This window comes from Macaca mulatta, chromosome 1 (assembly GCF_049350105.2).
Source record: "Macaca mulatta isolate MMU2019108-1 chromosome 1, T2T-MMU8v2.0, whole genome shotgun sequence".
NCBI lineage: Eukaryota > Metazoa > Chordata > Mammalia > Primates > Cercopithecidae > Macaca > Macaca mulatta.
Window position 1 is genome coordinate 74,821,734 of NC_133406.1, and position 20,998 is coordinate 74,842,731.

Consider the following 20,998-nt stretch of genomic DNA (forward strand, 5'->3'; position numbering starts at 1 on the left):
GTCTCTATCCAGGAAGGGGGATGGGAGAGGTGTTTAAAGAACAAATCTAATTGCAATTAGAATTTATCTGTGTCTCCAGCACACACGCTGACAGTTTTGCAGTCATGGTAAGGCAAGTCTACAAGAGGTGGGCAGTACTTATGGTTGTGTTATTGAGGGAGGGGTTGCTTTTTTTTTTTTTTTTCCAAGAGACTCTAAGCAAGTGAAGGGGGAAGGGGGTAGCAATCTAGATTTCAACCAGGACTGCAAATAAAGAATGCCCCAGATGCAAATGTCTGTCTCCAGATGTTGATGATAAGGATTTGGACCAGTTACCTTGGCAGGGTCAGAACTGCAGCAGGTTAATCAGGTGAGTCGTCGGGGATTTTAAAGAAGCCGAAGCCGGTTTCTTTGGCTATGAAAGTCTACAAAACCCCCATGCAGGAACATTGCACATCTTACACACGCCTCCTTTAACTGGGCTCCCGCGACCTCGGCAGGCGAGGGGGTGCTGGCCGGCCCGCCGGTGGCAAGGGCACGGCCCCCCGCTCTGCCCCCGCGGGCGCGGGGCCGGCCTGGCACCCGGGGTCCGCGTCCCGAGCGGCTGTGCACTCACCGAGCCGGGCTGCGAGGGGCAGAGGGGCGCCCGCGGCTAGCCGGAGCGCCAAGGCGCCTCCCTTTTCTCTTGGTAGCGTCGGTCCGCACTCCCTGTGACCCAGGACGTCATGATGCCTGTCTGTTTTCTCAATGATAACTTGGCAGAAGAAGAGAGAGGCTGCCAGGTTCTCCTCGGGTGGTTACGTGGTATGTGCACGATTCTGTTTGCATGCGTTTCTCTCTCTTTTTAAAAATAAATATCTATATTTTTCTAAAAAAAAAATTCCCGGCACTGTCATGATTTGATTGCATTATTGCGTTTGCATAATTGACGCCTCTGGGTGTGTATATATGTGTGCATATGCGTGTGATTTTTTTCCCCTTTAAATCCTGCTGCTCCTGCCGCCGCCGCAGCCGCTGCAAACGGAAAGCAAGCATGCGTTCATCTTTTGTCTTTCATTTTACCTTCAGGGTGACATTCAGTGCCAACTGCTCCCTTTTGACCGTCGCCAATCCCCGCCTGGGCAAAATAAATTTGAAAAACGTGGGGGGAGGGGAAGGAAGAGCCCCCTCAGCCCGAATGCTGGGGTTTCCATTCCTTCCGCTAGGAATCCCACACCTACCCAACCCACCTCCCAACCCTGAAAAACCATTTTCCCTTCTACCCACCGGGCCCAGGCAGAGAATCGGCACCAAGACAGCGAGGAGCATCCACCCAGGGCCAGACACTCATGTTCGCGGCTCGCACTTGCTGACTTGCATCTCTCAGTTGCATTCCCGGTGTGTAGGCCTCTCACAACTGGAGCTATTTTTGTTTCCCAGAGATGTTCTTTAAAGCCTTTTAAAAATGGGGAGGGGGCAGGGAAGAAAGAGCGAGAGACAAATAGAGAGAAAGAGACGCAGAGAGAAGCCCAAACCCCTACTTGAGAAACTCGGCTGACACATCATAAAATCTGGGGGGCTCCGGGCATCTGGCCCACCAGGCCAGTCTGGAAGGGCAGGAAGGATAACTAGGTTTTGTTGAACTCATTCTACAACAGCAGTAAAACTTTTTTTTTTAATACAAAGATGTTATTGCTAATTATTCACAGTATTTGTCATTTATATAATTATGCTCAGAATCAGTAGGAGTGGTCTCAAGAATAATCCTTAACGTTTATTTCTGAAAATATGAGAATGCATTTTTAGATGGTGTGGCCACATGACAGGTAAAGCACAGATTACTTCTTTTTCTAATGTTTACTTTGTGTTATTTGTACATTGTCTGGTATATTTTATGTAGCTTCTCTTAATCATAATGTGTATATTACCCAACATGTGGCATATTCCTGATAAATAAATATCTAGCACCAGGTTTGGCAAATGCTTTGCTCTGCTTTATCAATAATTATCCATTTGGAGTAACAGAATGTTTAGGAATTTTTATTTTCCCCGAACCTGTAGTTGACCTTTGTCACCATCATGTATTGGTGGAGTCACCGTTCCTACTAATTCCAAATTCCTAAAAGATGACAGCAGAGGCCGAGGATGCAAAAAAATTAAGCACGAGGAAAGTTTTGAATCTGAAAATCACAGCCGATTGAGATAAAAACTTTTGAATTCATCCATAATAATCTGCAGCTGCTTGAAGGTTTAAAAATAGTTTACCTATTTGAGAGGTTGGCTAAGTTTAATGAAAACAGCAAGTAACTTGCTAGATCTTTTCCCTTTAGAGTAACAGTCCAAGAATCATTAGCAAATTCCACAGGGAAGATATTGTAATTATGCAAAGACCAGATGATCTGAATTGGAGAAACTAGACTAAGAGGGTCTGAGGACTAATGACTGATGGCCAGATCCCAAAACTTGACCTGTGTCTCTCCACCTTGACAATTGGAGGTAGCTTCTCTGGCTCGCTTTGCTTATCTGTCCCCTTGGTATGTCAGAAGGATGCATTGGTGCAGTCTTGTCGGGTGCTTAGATGTTACCGGAGTCAAAGATGTTTCTAAAGAGGGCAAAGGCCTATTGAGAACCCGAGGAGAGATTTCTATAGATGTTATTGGTAACTTTCCAGTAACTATCCAAGAGGTACTCGTTAATATTCAATCTACCAACCTAGTTCTCCAGCTTTTTTACTTATTAACCTTGGAATTGGACCCTTAAAGACTCGCCACAAAGCGAAAGAACCATAACAATTTGACGAACTTTAATCCTCTGAAACGCAATTTTGTTTTGTTCTTTTCAGACAAATATCTTCCAGGCTGTTTGTCGCCACTCCACATGCCAGTTCAGGCAGCCAAGTGGTTTCCTTCCCCAGGGGTGAGATGTTTGAGCAACTAGCAAAGAGCAGAGGCAGCATACCCAAGAACTCTGGGGTTTGAATAGATCCTTCCTAAGCCCAGATTTTCTAAATCCAACTCTGCCTAGGAACCGCTCTCTGTTGCTTATTCAAGTCCAAACTCCGCAGACTACTTTCAAGTCTTTATTTTCTGGCTTCACCCAAAATATAATAGTTAATATTGTTGGAGCATGTTCAATTTCACTTCCCAATCAAACCAAAGGGCATAAAAATGCTTACTAAGGTAGATGGAAGACATAGAAGGCAATGCCCTAAACTTTACTCGTGCTTAGACCTTGTAAATCTAATTAAATCTCCTCAACAATATGGGAAGGGAAATATTATTATCCCCATTTCTGTGCCAAGAAAACTGAGGCACAGAGAAGTTGAGTAATTTGCTCAAAATTACACAGCTGGGGTTCAAATTCAAGTGCCCTGAGCTCTCGCTATCAAGCTGTCTGCTTATCTACCTACCTACCTATTCAACCTTATTTTCAACTACTGGCATCACTGAGCCATGGTTCAGTCAGGCTGGTCACCCACTGTTCATCTCATACACTCTGTTGACTCATACTGCAATCCCAGTGTCCAAGCATTCGACTCCCTCTTCACTTTCCAATTCCTTTCTGAACAAATATGCATTTTTCCCCTTTCTCTTCGGGTTTACCTAACATAGTGCTAAGTACAACACTGGCTCTCATTAAATACCTTCTGATGCATTAATTGACATAAAATTGCCTTATGGAGATCTAGAATGCCACTTTTCAATTTGACAGAAATTAAAAGTTTTATGTAGCAAAAGTGTTATCCTTTCAGCTGAAGAAATGACAAGCTTATTTCTCCATGTTTTAGACAGTCCCTAGAAAACAATTTAGGGAAGCGTTCTATGATAAGGTAGAACTTCATATATGGGGAGTGGGCTGGGTAAGCAGGTATATAATTGTAGTACTTGAAAAACTACTGAAAACTTAATTATTATGACTTTATAGCTCTTATGAGTCTTTCTCTGCTGTATTTTGAATTTTTGACTGTCAAGGTATTACAATTTCCATTTTGAAAGAGAGGAAAACAAATAAGGACCCATAGGCAGGAGATATGTGATCTCATCTTGGAGCTGCTGCTACTGCTCGCTGTGTGACCTCTGGCAAATTATTTAACCATTCTGGGTCTCAGTTCCCTAATTGCACATGGAAGGGTTGAACCAATCTCCGAGGTCCCTCCAGTTCCAAGCTTACAAGTATGACACAGGATGTGAGAGAGAAGGAGAGAGAGACACAATACTCAGCCTGGAGTGAGACTGGTTTTTTTGAAGGATGCAAAAAAAAAATGCTGGAGAGCTGAGATAAAATTAGCCAAGTTTATGTTTCTAATTCCTGTGTATAGTTAAAGGTAGCTCAGGAAAAAAAAAAAAAAAAAAAAAAAAAAAAAAAAAAGTCCATGCAAAAATATCTTCAACCCTACATTTTCCAGTGGGTCACACCTGTAATGTCAGCACTTTGGGAGGCCAAGGCAGGAGGACCGAGTCAACCCAGGATTTTGAGACCAGCCTAGGTGATGTAATGAGACTCCTGTCTCTACAAGAAATAGAAAAAATTAGCAGGGCATGGTGGCGTGTACCTGTTGTCCCAGCTACTCAGAAAGCTGAGGCAAGAGGATTGCTTGAGGCCCAAAGTCAAGGCTGCAGTAAGCAGTGATTGCGCCACTGCACTCCAGCTGAGGTGACAGAGTAAGACCCCTGTCTCAAAAAGCAAACAAACAAACATAAAAACCCTACACTTTACAAAACTGTCCTTTTTTATATGAGATAAATTATTATTATTGTATTTCTTATTAATAATAAAAATATTATTATTTGAGACAGGGTCTGGCTCTGTATTCCAGGCTGGAGTGCAGTGGCCTGACCATAGCTTGCTGTAACCTCAAACTCCTGGGCTCAAGCAATCCTCCTGCCTCAGACTCTGGGGTATCTAGGACTACAGGTACGTGCCACCATGCCCAGCTATTTTTTTACACTTTTTTGTAGAGATGAGGTCTTACTATGTTGTCCAGGCTGGTCTCAAACTCCTGGCCTCAGGCAATCCTCCTGCCTTCACCTCCAGAGTTGCTGGAATTACAGGCATAAGCCAATGCACCCAGACCCCAAGATGAAATTATCAACAACCATGTTTACCAGTATCCTACCATATCAGTCAAAATGTTATTAGTCATTATTCATGTGTGTCCAAAACTTTCTTTCTAACACTATCAAATTGTTGTGTAGACCTAATTTGATATGAATGGATCCAACCTATTTTGCCTGGATGTCTTCAACTCATGTGTAGCTTGAATTAAATCATGAAGAACAGAGGTCTACAGAGACTTGGGAGCTAGAATCAGAATGAGACTTTTTGTATATTTCCTGTTTGTAACTGAGTAAGCCTGTGTTCTTTTCCTTATTTGTCCTCATGTGTTGAACAATTACAACTCATTGACTTTCTCATCAGGTTTTTGTTGGGATAAAATGAAGTAGTAGAAATGAGGCAGACTCTACCAAACAACAAAATATTATCATGTCAAGTGTGCCTCATCTTACATCTGAGTTGTATTTCTTAAAAGTTTACCAAGTTAGCAGAGCATATAGAGACAAGATTTCAGGTCCCTTGGCTGAGAATCTGAGCTGATTTCTACACATCTTGCTAGTTATAGGATTTCACAAGGTCCTGTAGCTAGTGAAGGGCAGAGTTGAGATGGTTATACAAATTAACTACCCTCTCCACAGACCATTCTCAAAAGACATGGTACAAACTCTGGGAAAGTAGGCAGCCAATCACACCTCACCCAGGACCAAATTCATTCAAACATCTGTTTAAAATAAAAATGTATATCAAGCCTTTGACAAGAAAACAGTTTCACATGAGGCAAATTCCTTAACCAGGTTTCATTGTAGCTTTAGGCATCCATGGATGAATTAAGAAACTCTTGAAGTTGTGGGCAAAGTGTGTGTGTGTGTGTGTGTGTGTGTGTGTGTGTGTGTGTGTGTGTGTGTGTGTGTATTGTTCTCAAGAAAAGATCCATAACTTTTGTCGCATTCTCAGAAGGGTGCATGACCCCAGAAAGGTTAAGAACCACTGATGTAAGAATCATTTATTTAAAAACTGAACTTAAAAAAAATAACACATTCATTTAAGCCAAATGTCATCATGGCCACAACATAGATAGTGTATAATAATCACCAGTATTCAGACTGATGGCCTTGAGACACAATAAAAGCCTCAGTCATCAAAGACATTTATTTTCAAGGTATTTTACTTAACTGACATGGGAAAATGAAAGAGTCTTTTAGAAAGATTTGAATATTGATTTAAAATGAGGTTTCTGCTTTTGCTTAAGCCAGTTGGGCAAGTCACTGTGTGCTAAGCAAGGTGGATTAGTGTAGAAAAATATGCCTTGTTTCAGAAAGCACAGTTAGGAGTCCACTGCAGTTGTTGAGGTGGCAAAGAATGGGGGACTGATGCCGGACCATGGCAGTGGGGAGGGAGGAGGAACTGGAGGGATATTTGGCAGGAAACTGAAATCAACAGACTTAAATGTCTGGCTTGGGCAACTAAATTAAAGTAGTAGGATATTAAAGAGATACAAATAAAGGTTTTGGTAAGAAAATAATGCATTTGGTTTAAAATGTTAGATTTAAAGGCCTTTGGAACAACCAGATTCCACTGGTCTTGGGAAAGATTTAGAAGAGATTTATGAAGCATGGTGGCACATGCCTGTAGTCCCAGCTACTTGGGAGGATGACTGCGGCCCAGAAGTTTGAGGCTACAGTGCACCCTGATCACACCGGTCAATAGCCAGTGCATGCCAGCCTGGGCGACACTGCAAGACTCTGTGTCCACATTTTAAAACATATTTTTTTAAAGAAGACATTTGTGACTGAAGACATTTATTTGGGAATCATTAGTAAATTAGTGATGGCTTAAGCTGGTAATAAAAGTGGGAAAAAATTACAACTGTAGATGACTTAGGAGAGTCTGAAATAAAGCTGCATGTATTTGAATAAGTTCTTATTTTTAAAATATGAAATTATATAACACCCAAGGAAAAATAGTGTTGGTGACTTTAAATATTTATAGACAACTGTATTTCTACCATACATTTCTGAAAAAAAACTATCCACCTCAGAATTTTATTTTACATTGTGAGTTTTCTGGAGTTCTTGCATTTCAAGACTCAATTTTCCATTTGAGATAGCGCATTCACTGCCTGGTTTTATAAGGGAGAAAGAGTTTTCCTTGGCAACCAGGTTCAACTGGAAAAAATAATCAAGATGTCACCTGATGCCACAAGCTACCAACTACGTTCTCAGCTATGCAGACCTGCCAGTTGCTGAACCAGCAGAGGAAACTCGGCGTCATGGAAAGAACACTAAACTTAGAACAGTTGAGTGGGAGTCTCATTTCTGCCTCTTACTGTGTTTGCGACCCTGGGCAAGTCATTCATCTTCCCAGAACCTGGATTTCCTCTTTAATGACTGCCCTAGCATCCTCCAACAATCCTCAGGTAACAATCCTTAGAGCACTGGTGTTTAGGAGATTGCCAAAGAGGTGGATTGACTGAACACAATCACATGTTTCAAAAGCCACTTCCTCCAGGATGACGCCTCCCGCTGCCCTCCCCATGACAGCCCACTGTGGTTGATCTCTCCTTCCTCTCAACTTCCATCCACACACTGGTATCATGGTATTTATGCTTTAATTATTATTAACATGTCTGTCTTTGCTGCCTTTTGTGTAAAAGATGTTTTAGTTATTTTTTTTATTCCTAGTGCCTAACACACAGTAGGTGCTCCATAAATGCTAAATGAATAAACAATGATCAAGGAGAACATTTGCCTGCATCTGTTTCAATTCTCTGAAAATGCTTAAGATGAACTGGAAAATGGAAAAAACCTGGGCTAGCCTTACTGCTAGGCCATAGGCTACATACAGATGCTTTGCTTAGAAGGCGCCTTTCCAGCCTAGGCAACATGGCAAAAACCCATCTCTACAAACATTTTTAAAATGAACTGGGTGTCGTGTTGTGAACCTGTAGTCCCAGCTACTCAAGAGGCTGAGCTGGGAGGATCAGGATTGTGAATAGGGCTGAAGTTTTGGATTGCTGTCCAGAACATGAGAGTTCTTTGCACTTTCACAGACTCATAAACTTATCCCTTTTCCTTCAACCCACGAGGATGAGGCTGCAGTGAGCCCTGATCTCACCACTGCACTCCACCCTGTCTAAAAATTTTTAAAAAGGCACCTCTCTATTATAAAACTCCTACATTTACTGTTTACTCTGCTACCTTATGTGTACAGTTCTTGTAGGGAATAAAGACTGTCATTTCCCAATCAGATTTAAAACTCAGAGGCTGACTTTACGGGCAAGAAAATAACACTGACTTCATTTGACACTGATATGTAAATGCTCAATACCAGGTTTTGCCAGAAAGCTAAGAAAAAGAAAATGACGGTAGGAGAAGCCACTGTAAACCTAAAGGAGGGCTGCACAACCAAATGTCCTGTTTTCAAATTCCTGAGGAATTTTCCTAAGCGCTCAATGATCGTGTATTTCACTTTCAAAATGGAAATTTTATAATATTTAAGTATCAGGGTTCTTGGGAAAGTTAAATGAGGTAATGCATGTGATGGCATAATCCCTTGTCAAAGTAGGCAGCTGATAAAAGCAATTCTCCTCCGTCTCTTCCTTTCTTTCTTCCTAACTGCTTACCTTCCCATAAGAAAAGAATCAAGTTCATCGATTTGCAACCATGATCAACTTGTAAGTATTTCTTTTGGCCAGGCTGCTTAAAAAAAAAAAAAAAAAAAAAAAAAGATGATCACAGGGATTAATTTATGACTGTGGTTCCTAAACTTTGCCACACATTGGAATCACTTGGAAAGCTTTTTAAAATCCTAATGCCCCAGTCACACCCCATAGCAATTAGTCAAACAACTGAGGGTGGGAACCAGGCAACAGTATTGCTTTACAATCCCCAAGTGATTCTAGTGTGCTCCAAAGTTTGAGAATCACTGGCAAGTGTAGGGAAATGGGCCTGTGGCCAGTTAATTTCGTGGACTGGAGCCTGTTGCAAATAGGACTGAAGTTTTGGGTTCTTGTCGAGAACATGACAGTTCTTTACACTTTCACAGACTCATAAAGCTTATCCCTTCTCCTTCAACCCTCCATCGGCAAGCTCTTTATAAACGAACCCTAGACAGAGTCATAACAGTGGATTGACTCTCTGAGTACCAAAAAGCAAATGAAAAAGTACATCATAAAACACTTATATTTGTAGTATTTTACCATTTAGAAAGTGCTTTAACACCTGATTTTATTTACTCTTTACAACAAGCCTGCATAGCTGGCTTTATTATTATGCCCAATTCATAGATGATAAAGCCAAAAAGAAAGCTTAGCTTGCTCGGGTACAAAGTGGCACATGCCAGTCTCATACTGAGGTCCCGGATTCCAGAATTGATGCTCTTCCTGGAGCATTCTGCCTCAGAAGCTCCACTGATGATGGGCAAGTAGGAGCGTATCCACATTTGAAGGTTGCTACAGAGTTACGGTCTAGCTGCTCTATCAGATTAGGAAGGAAAACAGGAAGAAAGGGAGGGTAGAAGGGAGGGAGGGAAATACTGTTCACTATGTTTTGAGTTAAACAGGTTCCTTTCCAGCAGGCTTTTTCAAATTATTTAATGTGCCTACAATCATTGTAAGTTTCCAAAACTTATTATTTCCAACGTGATTGAATGGTGAAACCATTTTTAGCTCAGGTTTTCTCAGGACTAACGTCCCATGGAATGTGATTTGATATATGTTGCCATGGTTTTCCTCAGCTCCTTCAAGACTTTGTTAAAGTAGCACCCTCTTAGGGAGGGCCACCTATGTCACCTGATTTAAAACAGAAACATCACCTTTCCCGCAGCTCAGTCCTCACCTACTTTCCTGTTTTATTCTTTTTCCCCATAGCCCTTAACACCTTCTAATACACTTCATAGTTTACTTATTTATTTTGTTTACTGTCTCGTCTTCTATGTCTGTAAGCTCTATGAGGGCATTCTTCAGGTATTTGTTTTTACATGGTGATATCTCCAGAACCAAGAAAAGTGCCTGGCACAGAGTAGGTGTTAGATAAACATGGGGTCTTAATGAATGACTGGCTAACAAGAAATGTGCCAAGAAAGAAATGCAAATGAAGGCATCTTCTCCACAGTTAGTGGCCCTTTGAGAGTATGTTTGCTAATCCTACTTATCCCTCATGATGAGCTAATGAAGTGGATATTATTCCTATCTTATAGAAAAATAAAGTGAGAATAACAGCAATTAGATCTGTGAGCAGAGCAAAAAAAAAATTAAGTAAAAACATTGTTAAATTAGAATTAATTCTTTTTAATTTTCTGGGTAATTATTGTGGGATAAAGCACATGTGGTAGATATTTCCAACAGTATCTGTGAAATCAAATATAATATGGCTAGCCATGAATTGTACCAAGGACCAATACATCAGCCCAGGAAGCTATTTTCTAGCCACCAACACCAGACCAGGCTGAGATATAAAATTTCAGAAGATCTCTGGTGCAAAAATGTTCGCCATTGCCTGGATTCAGATTCTCCATCAGTGGAATCATGATCCTGAGAAACATTCTCTAGAGTTCTAACGGCAGCCAGCCTGTAACACAGGTGTTGGTTGGATCCTCCCCACAATTGTACAAGAGCTCCACTATACAGTAACAATGGTTTGCATCCCGGTAGAGCTTTTCTCTGTAAAGGTCAAAGTGCTGTGAACAATTCAAACATAAGCAGGGATGACGATGTCCCATCAAGCTCAGAAAATGACCCAGTTGACCAATTCCTCTCCAAACACAGAGAATAACAATGAAGTGGAGAATCCATAGTAATAATGTTGGATGAATGCTCTGTTCTTGTACATTTTCTTTTTATCCAGAAAAAAAAAACCGCATTTGGGAAGTCAGTTATTTAGTAATGAAGGTGGTATTTATTAAACATACCAGAAACTGCAAATCCAAATAAGTATTTCCCTTCAAAATAGTCACCTGGGGAAGCTATGTAATTACTTTAGTGATCCTGAGATTGCTCTAGACATTCTGGGAATTTCTCTTTTAAAATCACCTTCATAGATGGTTTAGGACTCATACGGAAAACCAGTATCATTTCTTTAAGGCTGTACTTTATATGACAAAAATACATTTCATTCCCAAGTGAACTTGAGTGGTCAATATAGTCAAGATATCTGGTTAAAAGCACAGCATGCCAGGCTGACCCTAACACTTTATAATAGGTCAGGGCTGGAAATTGGAGTTTGTCTTTGAATAATGGATCACCCCAGGTGATTCCGGTGCATCCAGTTTTCTTCATGAACTGTGGGTTACAGTGCCTTGCTGGAGGACAGGGTTGGAGTCTAAACCTTATCCTGAGCCAGTTAGTTGTATTAGCCAATTCCCGCGTTGCTGTAAATACCTGACAATGAGTAATTTATAAAGAAAAGAGGTTTAATTTTGGCTCGCAGTTCTGCAGACTGTACATGAAGCATAGCGCTGGCACCTGCTTCTGGTGAGGCCACAGGAAACTTACAGTCATGGCGGAAGGTGAAGCGTGAGCCAGCACATCACATGGCGAGAGTGGGAGCAAGAGAGAGAGGTGGGAGGTGCCACTCTCTTTTAAACAACCAGATCTTGGGTGAACTCAGAGTGAGAACTTACTCATTACCCAAGGGATGGCACAAAGCCACTCATAAAGAATCTGCCCCCATGATCCAAACACCTTCAGCCTTAGGGGTTACATTTCAACAGGAGATTTGGAGGGGACAGACATCCAAACCATATCATTAGTCTTCCTCTACTTTATGGCCACAAAGCCTGAACCTCTAACATCTAATCATTCATTCACTGGCATAGCATCTTTGGAGCCTCTGTGAGACACACCCTCTTTCTTGCCAGGTTCTTTTGGCCAACTTCATGACTTGAACCTTTTCCTTGGAGACAGTCCAAAAGAGAATAAGGAGCACACAGTCTGGAATAAAACTGCCTGCCGTCAAACCCTTCCTGACCACCTAATCAGGTAACCTAAGGCAAGTTACTTAATCTGTCTGTGCCTCAGTTTTCCCCATCTGTGAAATGTAGCTAATACCTCCTAGGGATGCTGACAGGATTCAGTGAGATAATGTATATGCAATGTTTAGCACAGTGATCATAGCTTTCAACTAATATTAGTCATTATTTTTGAAACATGTGTTAATGATTCTTAAATCATTAATTCTAGATCTGAAATCTCAGCCTCTTTCCTTACCATTAGTACATAGATGCCCATGAGCATTTCAAACTGACAAGATAGAAAATTGAATTAATTATTGGCCCAACTTCCCAAATGGTTCTAGCTCCTTGGCTCCAAGTCTTGGCTGAAGGTATCATTATCTGTAGGATGTTTCCAAACCAAATCTATCTCAGATTTTTTCTCCTACCTCACTCTACCTCCCACATCAGCAAACATACACACCCACATGCACATTCATTTAGTTATAAAGTCATGTAGATTCTACCTCGACAAGTTTTCTTTCCATTCTTGTGTGTGTTTGTGTTTTAAAACAAAATTTTATTTTATGTATTTATTTATTTTATTTTATTTTATTTTTTATTACTTTTTTTTTTTTTTTTTTTTTTTGGAGACGGAGTTTCACTCTTGTTGCCCAGGCTGAAGTGCAATGGCGTGGTCTTGGCTCACCGCAACTTCTGCCTCCCAGGTTCAAGCGATTCTCCTGCCTCAGCCTCCCGAGTAGCTGGGAGTACAGGCATGCACCACCATGCCTGGCTAATTTTGTATTTTTAGTAGAGATAGGGTTTCTCCATGTTAGTTAGACTGGTCTCAAACCCCCAACCTCAGGTGATCCCCCCGACTCAGCCTCCCAAAGTGCTGGGATTACAGGCGTGAGCCACCGTACCTGGCCTAAACCAACGTTTTAAAAGAAATTACTACATTACAGATTTAAATACTGCACATGCATCAATTCATAGAAATCTTTTAACAACCATTTGCAATAGGTGTTGTTACATCCGTTTTTAAATCTGTGAAAACAGAGGCACAAAGTGGTTAGGAAACTTGCTGGACAATCAGCAAGTAAGTGTGGGAACTGGGAGTCAATCCCAGCAGCATGGCCCAGAGCTATGCTGCTCACCACCATACATCTTTGCTGCTATTATTTTTAAAATAATAATAATTAAAATGTGTTATCAATACAACATACTCTCATGATAATCTTATGATGTACATGCTGTTAAAACTCCTCTTTTACAGATGAGGGAGTTGAAACCCTTAGTGTATGAGTTGCTACTTCTCTAGTTTGGGTCTCCATTGTGTACTGCCTAGGCTAATGAAATTACCCTCCCAAGTCTTCTCTAAACCTCACTGTGCACACTTTTAAAAAGTTAAAATTTTTCCAATTACTTTACACTCAGACTTCTGAATAACCTTCCCCAAAGCCTGGTTTTTGTCCTTCATTTATTCTTTAACATATATTTATTAAAAAGTATATTCCAAGCAATGTTTTTCTAATCCATCATTCACAGGTAAATCTGACATGGCCCTAGCCTACAACAAGCTCTTACACTTTGGGACAGACTGGCACATAAACATAATTTCTATACATTGTAAAATGTGTCCTGTAGAGGTACACAGAAAAAGGCCTCTAAGGTGGCATGTGTAGGTAGCTGGGAAGAATGGGTCAAAGAAGGCTAAGCACAAGCTGAGAGGCTTATACAGGCAGCCAGGCAGCTGATGGGGGAGAGAGAAGGAGAATAAAGAAGAGAGGGCCTGCTTGGCAGAGGGAAAATATGAACAAATGCACAGAGACCTCTGTGAGCAGGAGACTGCAAATCATACTGTCAAATCATTCTGTCATTCTGTGTCAAAGGGAAGGGGCTTAGCGACCCAGTCTGGAAGGCTTGGATTGGAGATTTGTCTTGAAGCTTGGTTTATAGAAAGCACACAGTTTTTACATGTCTATTCTGTTCATTTGAGCTTGCTTGCAGGGAGTGGAAGTTGATTGAGAGTAGAGAACGGAAGCCTCCTCCCTCAGTCAACCTTGGCATTACCACTAGTACAGCTGGAAGATGACGTGTGAGGCAGACAGTGAGAAGAAAGAGGGTTTCCCAGACAGCTCAGGGATTCTAGACTTCCTGCTCCATGAGCAACAGTTAAAAGATTTTAGGCCGGGCACCATGGCTCACACCTGTAATCCCAGAACTTTGGGAGGCCAAGGTAGGAGGATCACTTGAGGTCAGGGGTTTGAGACCAGCCTGAGCAACACAGCAATACCTCATCTCTACCAAAAAAAAAAAAAATCAAAAAAAGGTCAACCAAGCATGGTGGCATGTGCTTGTGGTCCCAGCTACTTGGCAGGCTGAGGAGGGAGGATCATTTCAGCCCGGGCGTTTGAGGCTGCAGTGAGCTATGACTGTGCCACTGTATTCCAGCCTTGGTGACAGAGCAAGACTCTACCTCCAAAAAATAAATAAATAAATAATTAATTAAAAGAATTTTTTAAAGGGAATGATATGACTGTATTTATGTTAATGAATAGAATATTCAGATGACGAATGCCCCTCCAAGCCTAACAATTCTAAATGCCCAAAGAAGGAATCAAGCATTAAGGCCCTGAGGTGCCAGCATATTTTCTCTGTTTGAGAAACAGCAAGCAGACTCAAGTGGCTAAAGTAGAATCCAAGGTGGGACAGGGTGGGGTGCTGGAAATAGTAGGGGAAAATATCAGAGAGATGGGAGCCATTGGAGGGTCCTGATGGCAGGATCGACCTCACTTGGCTTATTATGAAAAGAAGCACTATTTGCTCTGACCCTTGATATCACATAAAGATACATAACTGTTCCTAGAAAAAGACTTGGCACTCAAAACATCCTCTAATGCTGCTCTTCCCTCAGCACCTATTCCTTGTTAAGCTTCACAAATTCATACTTCTGTTCTTCCACCTTTGACTCAAGAAGAAAATAACCTAAGTCAAAGATGTGACTGTCTTTGTGTCTCTTGTAGCCCCTGTGAACAGTGTGGGTGTGGACAGCACCTTGTTGAGCTACTCAAGGACAGCGCTGGTACCTCTTGAGTTCTTAATTGTGGAAGATGCTGGAAGCTACTGTTTAAAACGTAAATGAAATGGGAAACGAGCAAATAGTAAGCCACCATCAACTTTCGGTCAGCATGGTAAAGTGGAAAAGTTCATGAAGCCTGGATTCAGAAAGCCTGGCTTACAGACATGGCTCTGTCATTCACCAGCTGAGTGGCCTTAGGTAATTAATTCAACTCTCTGAGTTTCATTCCCTCAACTATGCAGTGAAGATCATTCCTGCCTCAGTAATGAGGTGGGATATACAAATGAAATCAAATGAATGAAAGCACTTTTTAAATGATGATGGGGGAAATGAGAGTGAGATATCCTCATCTTATCAGTTGACTGGTGCCCAAGCAACGTCTTGAAGTCCCAGAACTGGAATGTAGGCAGGAAAGGGTCTAGAGAATCAAGTATTGGGTAGCACAGGGCATTGGGCTTTAAGTAAAAAGAGGTGGAAAGAAACAGTGACTTTATCCTGTGAGGAGCAGCCACAGTTTTTCCATTCATAATAGATTTTATATCCAATAGTTTTTAGTTGACAAAAAAAATTTATAAACTCTATGGTTTCAGATGTATCATAACACTCTTCCTTAGGGATGCAGCTTCCATTGTGAGTAACAAATCTTGGGGAAAGTTCACATGACAGTTCATCTCTAGGAAAGAGCGTTTGAATGATCATGGTTAATCATGTTCTGTGTGAATTCAGTTGGACAGTTAATTTCAAGATTCCAACTACTTCCTATACACTGTGACCCTCTCTTTCCCAAAGAGGACTCCACCAAAACCACATTCAAATTTAGCTCAATTTGAGGCATGACATCTATCTGGACTCCTAGTCAGGGATAATCCAAGAAGGCTAATATTATGTCATGATCACCCTTCCTTCGGTCTTGTGGTGACTGATATCCTAACTTCAATAACTAAACTCCTTACTTCTGTATCAAATCCCCATTTAGTTCTAGGCATAATCCTAATAATCAATTTTGAAAAACAGTTATATGTTACAATCTTAGTGTGATTCAGGCATGTGCTAAGTCCTTTATTATTTTTAACATCACAATAATCCTACAAGGTAGGCACTGTCTTCTAATAGACTTTGCAGAGGTTGGAGTTCAAAGAAATGAAATACTTGCTCAGGGGCCTGTGTTAGTAACTGGGGAAATCAGGATTTGGATTGAGCTGTTCATCTCCCCAGTCTTAGTTAGAACAGTCCGAGGGCTCAAACCTGGCTCCTGAACACTGACCCTGTGTCTGGGTCCTCTCTAAAGTCTTCCTGTCTTTGTGGCCTCCCCTGGACTCCCTGGCTGGCTGGAATTGCCACCACTTACCACTTGCTGGATTTCCCCGATGCCGACTCCTGCAGGAGCACCCGCCTGTCTCCATGGTAACAGATCCTGCATACTATTCTCCTACTTAGATTTTCCTCCACCATTCTGCACCTGGACAATCAGCCTAGCACCTGCCCCATTCTAGTAGCCATCTCTAAGTCTCAAGTCTCAGTTTTTTCCAGCCTGTGATTTCCAAGCATGTGAAGTTGGCTGTGTGACCTTGGAGTCTGCTAGGCGTAAATGTTAGAGGCCATGACATAGATGCCAACAAAAATGCTCATCTTCACCCTACTTCACTTTGTAGGTAAACGGCATAAACCTTGAAACTGTGTAATTATCACTTTAAAAACTAAATTCAGACTGTGATGAATTCAGTTGTTTGTATAGAAGTTAAATATTAATGCAACATCCCAAAATTGGCAGCCACCATGATACATTTAATTGCCATAAATAAAAAAAGTTCTTTCTTCCAAAAATGAAAAAGAATAAAATGCTGAGATAAGGTTGATGTCTTTAAATGCAGTAGTCTCTAAGTGATAGATTTCAAGCAGTGTTTAAGGAAGGGAATCATTGTTTTTGTAAGTAATGGTACTTAAAGTCTCAATACATAATCCAGAGAAAAAAGCAGCATCTCTGACTAAATGGCAACATGAATGAAGGTCAGACCTCTTCTAGGTTGTCCCTCTCTGTTCCACACTCACATACACACACACACACACACACACACAGACACACACACACAACCTGGTCTCAGCCTTTTTATTTTTTAAGCGATTCAATGACTAATCCCTGAAAGTATTTAGTTCAGTGTGAATTGAGATGACAGGGTTGTAAAAGACACTGATGGTTTTACTTTAGGTACTGGATATGAAGGAAGAAGAAAAGCTCTGAGTTGTTTTGCACAAAGAACCTCATGGATCACGAGGGATTTTTTGAAACGGAAATTCCCTTAGCATTCTTCTTCCCTATCCTGTTACAAGCTGCTTGACCAACCTGAAGTTCTGCTGACGTGGGGATCCTTAGCTTTGAATTTTGCCTCCTTTCCGCTGTGACCAACCCTCAACCCTATCTCCAGCCTCTCTGCCTGTAACCTTGACAACCTCCTTTGGGTGACTTTGAATTGTGACAAAGTCACTCCTGTCACTCTAAAGTGGGCATCGCCATAAAAATTCTTCAAGGCAAACAATAGATTCTGCCTCATTTTATACTTTCACCAAGCTCTGCGTGTCCACAATGATTTAAGTCGGTCTCCCGCCTCTCCCTTTCAGTTCATCACCTACCTGGAACAAAAAATCCTTTAAACCAGGACGACTAAGACAGTTTTAATAGATCTGGATGTATGGATTAGATTGATCATTGTTCATATGTTCATCTGTTTTGCAAGCTAAGCAGAGATATTACAGCAGAACTCAAACTGATTAATCTGAATATCCTCTGGCTGATATTAATAGCCTGGCTTAATCTTAAAATTTGAAAGAAAAAAAGTGAAATTTGCCAATCTGTTACGTTACATCCTTCGGACACTTGGATAAGATTCCCTTTCTAATGTTCACTAGATTCTGCATGATTCCAACTTTTCTGTTTTGGATTAACTGTGTAGTGCACGTTAATTTTACTACTGATGACTTTACCCAGCATTCAGGCGACAACAATAATTTATTCATGGGTGAATCAAATGTCACTGCTTCCCTGATAGAGTCCTGTGTGATTTCTAGTTATGTCTCTTTACTTGGAAGCTAAAACTTACTGCACTTTTTTCCCCTTGGGGTTAGTTTGCAAAGTTTGTTTTATTAGGCAACAGACATAGGAAAAGGTATCCGTTCTTCTTAATAGTTGCATTTAAATGCATATATGAACATTTCATTGTGGGTAGTTGGGACTGAAAGTTCACAAGGAAGTTACCTATTAGATATATGGTCTGTTTCATTGCCCAAACTTAATGCTGAAATGTATGAAAAACTCTTCTAAAATTCAGTCTGAGCTACTTATGCACAAGGGCCATAGGATTGGCCTCCATACAATTATTTAAGATGTTATAAAGAGAGTATTTTCCATCTTTCTTATGCTTGGAAATAGTTAGGTTTTATGACTGCTGAGTCAGAGCCAAAAAATATAATTTTATGACATAAAATACAACCTTTTCCTTTGGCTGTGGAAATTTATATGTACATATTTATGTGCATATATAGATAAAAATCTTCATAAACAGAGTAGCCCATTTGAGATGAACTCTATTTAAAGCATGTCATTCCTGACTCTGATGATATTACTGCTATGTTTTTTTTTTTTTTAAAAAGTGCCTCTCCATAACCTACCAAATTAAAAACAAATACTCTAAACTGGTATTCAAGTCTCTACCCAGTTTTCCAAACATTTTTCCTGCTTTTTCTCCTAATTCTTGATGACACAAACTCTTAGCTCGCCAAAAGAGACCAGATACAGTTGCCACTTGCTGAAACATTTGATTCTGTCTCAAACTCCACCACTATTTCCACTTGTCAAAATGTTAGTCATCCTTCAAATCTCTTCCTAAATGCTACCTCCTTTAGTCATTCCCCATCTCCTCCTATAAATTGTTCTCTACAACTTGGGCTCCCATCCTTCTTTGCAGCTCTATGATGGTTTTTGCCGCAACTCTGCTTGCTGTATCCTTGTGGGTATCATTTTCTTCTTATTCTTCCCTTGACCCCATTAGTCCATACAATCTTCGAGGATAGGAATGTGATATAGTTTGGATGCTTGTCCCCACCCAAATATCATGTTGAAATGTAATCTCCAGTGTCGGAGGTGAAGCTTGGTGTGAGGTGATTGGATCATGGGGGCAGAATTCTCACGAATGGTTTAGCAGTATCCCCTTGGTGCTGTCTTTGTGATAGTTCTCACAAGACCTGGTCGTTTAAAAGTGTGTGGCGCCTTCCTTCCCTCCCTCTTTCTTTCTCTCTCTTGCTTCTGTTTTCACCATGTGATGTGCCTATTCCCTCTTCTCCTTCTGACATGATTATAAGTTTCCTGAGACCTCCCCAGAAGCCAAGCAGATAGCCAGCACCAGGCTTCCCGCAAAGCCTGCAGAACCATGAGCCAAGTAAACCACCTTTCTTTATAAATTACCCAGTATCGGGTATTTCTTTACAGCAATGCAGGAACGGCCTAACACAGGATATGTCCTGCTCATCTTTGCAGAGTTCAGCATCTAACCCAAACTCACATAAAATAGCTGCACCAGAGAGAAATAAAACAAAACTGTTACATTAAATGGATCTTTAAAAAATCATTACAATAACATCTTTACAACAGATTGCATGGGCACATGTGTTGAAACTGTGGTATTTGATAGCCCATGCACAAAAATGTATTGGGACGGCCTAAAAGCTATGGGCTTTACCCATCTGAGGGATTTTGGACAACACCAAATATATGAGGGCAGAGTATCAGCTGGTTTTCCCACCAAGGTGCTCAGGCATAAATCTGTATAAACCAGTAAAAAAAATATTCTAAGAGAACTTCATGGAATAGAATGGGAATAGAAGCTTCCTTCCATTTAAACACTGTGCAAGCCCACTTTACGTGGAAATTGAGCAAAAACACCAAAGAGATGGACTACTACAAACTCTTTTCCATATACTTTTTCACATCACCCACAGACCCAGATCCAGAAACCATCTTAAGCCCGAGCAAGCAGTAAAAGGCAAAGTCCCTTTTCTAATGACCAAACGCATTCCCATGTGTTTGCCTGCTAATGTTCTGGGCTGAGCTAAATGAATCACCCAGTAGCTGTGCAGATATCATTAAAGGAGCCCAGGAGATAGCAAACATTCTCCACTTTCAAAGGTAGTGGAGGGGACTATTCTCACCTACGTACTTTCCTAAACCATACATTTCCCCCTACCATAAAATGCACTCCTGCCCTGGGGATTAGTGGGAGGTGAAGGGGTAGCCTTCACCTACCCCACCTGCTCTCATCACTAAGGGAGCCAAGTACTCCAGATAGAAGGAAATCTCAAGGCATCCAATAGTCAAGAACAAAATCTGGGGAATGAAATAGGCGAATGTGGCAAACTCATAAAACACGAATGGAAAAGAAAGCAAAAACCCTAAGAGGCTAGGGGCAAAATGGCCACAGTTCATGATTAGCTCTGGTGTTAGTGAATTCTAAGAGGTTTTCATTTCTGGCTTCCAGAATACACCTTATCTTTAAAGGGTCTTTAAGTTGGAGTAGGTGAGCCCTAGCCTCCTTAAGGGGTAAATCATCCCTGTTTATTCAGCTTCTAATTCTAAGCCCGTCTCGCTTGCTTTGTTACTAAGGAGAATGCCTTCCTGAAGTCCATGTGTCAGCCTTCTTTTCATCATCTGGAATACAGTCACCAAACACACAGTGCCCAGGCTGCCAGCCCTACCCAGCCTTGGCACCTGTGGAAAACATTACCGATCAATCACAACATCCTTTCATGCACACGCTAAACATGGCCTCAGAATTGTTCTCAGTGCAGCACTCTGAAAAGCAATGACCAGTTAGCCAGAGTGAGATGAAACCACTATACCATTCCTGTGCTATGGCAATCCCTTTAAATCACCTAAAATTGCTTTTTGGGCTTCCAAAATTGGACTACTTCTCACCACTTTATCCT

At 41.1% G+C, this 20,998-nt stretch overlaps 1 protein-coding gene across 8 annotated transcripts in view; it reads right to left on the reverse strand.

Annotated features, from left to right (window-relative positions):
* ESRRG (estrogen related receptor gamma) overlaps nucleotides 1-20,998 on the reverse strand; it is a 643,479-nt gene that overhangs the window by 595,044 nt on the left and 27,437 nt on the right. For 2 of the 8 annotated variants that reach the window (XM_028853254.2, XM_028853273.2), the window contains exon 1: nucleotides 316-427. The exons of 4 other annotated variants lie outside the window; for them this stretch is intronic. The gene's annotated coding sequence lies outside the window, so the exon portion shown is untranslated. Of the gene's footprint in view, nucleotides 1-315; nucleotides 428-595; nucleotides 1,385-20,998 lie in introns of those variants that run through there. 2 more of the 8 variants (XM_077986929.1, XM_077986959.1) reach the window with 2 other exon arrangements.